Source organism: Montipora capricornis, chromosome 2, assembly GCF_036669925.1.
Source record: "Montipora capricornis isolate CH-2021 chromosome 2, ASM3666992v2, whole genome shotgun sequence".
NCBI classification, from domain to species: Eukaryota; Metazoa; Cnidaria; class Anthozoa; order Scleractinia; family Acroporidae; genus Montipora; species Montipora capricornis.
In genome coordinates, this window is record NC_090884.1 from 36,343,776 (window position 1) to 36,346,626 (window position 2,851).

Here is a 2,851-nt window from a genome sequence, read left to right on the forward strand (position 1 = left end):
AAAATCTCAATTTTTTTTTAGAACCATTTAATAGTTGATCATCTCAAAGTATCGAGTTATGTCTTGCGCACTATGAAGACCGGACATAGAGGAGTATAACAGGCAAGTTCTTTATCGGCGAACATAAATCCCCGGCCGCTAAAACAGTGCTTATACCCATTTCCAATCCTCCCAAAAATAAACGAAAGACTGCTTTGTTAAATATAGAAAATATATTCCGCAACAGATATAAAAGACCAATGTTTTTTCATAATTTACACACAATTTTCCCTCGAATAGCCGATTTTAACTTGAAGAAGCAGTTTGCAGAGAGTTGCCAAAAGATAAAGATGGGGCTCACTTTATATTCAATGGTAAGAGCAACGATCTGAAGATACAGCTTATCACAAGTAAACAAAGCATTCTACAAAATAAGTAGCCAAGGCGAAACAATTTACAGACTGATTTTCTCGAGTGTAGACAGTGATGCCAATTTCTCCAGGATACTGTGCGCCTGAATCGAGCAAAAAAAAGAAGCATCAAATCTCCAATTTACTTGCGCACTTGCTCGTAGCCATGCAAATTTAGTTTTAAATGAAGATTTTCCCACTATTATCTTTCGATAGCGCTACAAAGTCGATCTATAAACAGTCAATTAATCGTGTGCTTTACAAACCATGTTGGGTACGATAAACTGTAGTCGTGCCAATATTGGACTAACATATGCCAATGATTAAGACAATTCTGATATAATATACTCTGCGTGGCTCTACTTCCGTTATTTCACGTAGTACTCATAAAATCACACATCTCTACTTTCTTTCAGTACGCTAACTTTGGATCAATCTTTTGCTCCTAATTGATTACTTGTTTCATTATTTTGCATCAGCTTTTTCCTATTTTCGTATTTGGAACACTTATTCAAGACCCGGTGATGGGCAAGCCACAACAACCATTGACAAAACTAGATGCCCAACAGAACCTCAACACGAAGACAGCCGACCTTGAACCAAGTCAACTGGCAAACGGGACGTTAAACAGTCAAAGAAAACGACATGTGGAGTACCTCCTATCAGAGATTTGCCCACACTTTTCTAAACATAGAAAAATAACAAACCAGGGTTGTTTAGCGGGAAGGCATTTTTGCCCAAAATACAATATTACAGAAGCTCTATGCAAAAGGATCAGCTTTGGCTGTCTAAGAAGTATATTGACTTCGAACCTGGCAAAGTGTCAGGAGCATTTTAAGACTGTAACTAGAGTGACGCCTTCTGGTCTTATCGACATTAAGTATGTAAAAAACTGCAAATGTTTTTAGGGACAGACTGTCATACTGTTTCACAGATCGGAAAATGGTTTGTAGTAATTTTTATTTAAAAAGTTCTATATTTATTTTGAATGGGGATAGGTTTCTGTTTTGTAGACAACACCAAACGTTAAAATGCTATGTATTTACAGGTGTATTATAAGAGACAATTAGTAAGGAGGCCATAAGAAGAAACTGTAAGGTTTGAAAGAAGTTATTAAAATCTCAGTGTCGTGATACATTATGAAGAGCCATTTTTATCAGTGTGGCACTGTTTGTCCCACGGTTATACAAGTTGAAAACCTTTATTCAAATCAACTTCTAAAGCATTTCACTTTTTGGATGAAAAACGGACAATTGTCGTCCTGGTGTTTTTTTGTCGTTTATTGGCAGGGTTAAATCAGTATACGATTCGCCGAATTCAAAGGCCTACTTGAAAGTAGACTTAACTGATTAGAGTGTAATGTGAAGTGCTAGTTTTGTATCCCATATGAACCATGTGAGCGTTAGCTCTACTAATGGAAATGGGCCCACACAAAGACAGAGAATAACTCTGACCAGGGTGGGAATTGAACCCACGACCTTCGGGTTAGTTAGATCACCGTCGCTCTACCGACTGAGCTACAAAGTCAGACGGGAGCAGCTCTGGGTAGCCTAGGTAGAAAGGCTTTCCGTGAAAGAACAGAATTTTCATTGCTTTGGCCCCGCAATGAGATCAACACTGGCGTTTTACGAGCAATTTTTGCGCGATATGAAAATTAATTGAAGGGTAACAAAATATAAGCCCATTTCCGGCTTGATGGTATGTCGTCTGATACTTTCCTTGTTTGAGAGATCGTCCTTTATGTTTCGCGTCTCGGCCAAATATGCATCTCTCAGCAGCGTAAATTATCAGCTGCCGTTCCAGGGTCCAGATCGAAGCGAAACCAGTCATACGCCCAGTAAGAGCAAACCCAGTTCATTTGAGAAAGGAGTTTAACAAGGAGCTTGGCAGCATGGCAGACGTAAAGTAATCAGGCCTGTCAACGAGCCCACAGACTGTGTAGACAGCCCAGTCCTCAACGATAGCACGCCCAGACCATCGAAAAAATTATAAATTAACTGAATGGCGCAAAGTTCGTTAGCGTACCAGACGACAAGAAAGTGTATTGGTATGTTCCCCTGCGTCAAGAGAGCTCTCTGCTCACGACCGTTAACACTCCATTCGAGAAAAAAAAAATCGTTTTACAAGACTTTCTTTTGAACTAGTGGCATCACAAGACGATTCATCGAAAATCAACTAGACTCTTCCCTACAAGGATTTGACGCAGTGACAGGGACAGCAGACGGCAGCGAGATCTATACGGTGCAACAGAGGATGAACACGAGCGTGATATGATAAACCTAGAGAACAAGAAAACAACAGAGAAGCTAGAACATAGTATCGTATTCCAAAAAGACAAAATACAACTTAAACCTAAAGAAATGAGCGTCTATGGACACGCATAGACAGCGGACGGTGTCAATCCAGATACAAAGAAAGTGTCAGCGATACTTGACATGGAGCCATCATGAAGCATCAATGAC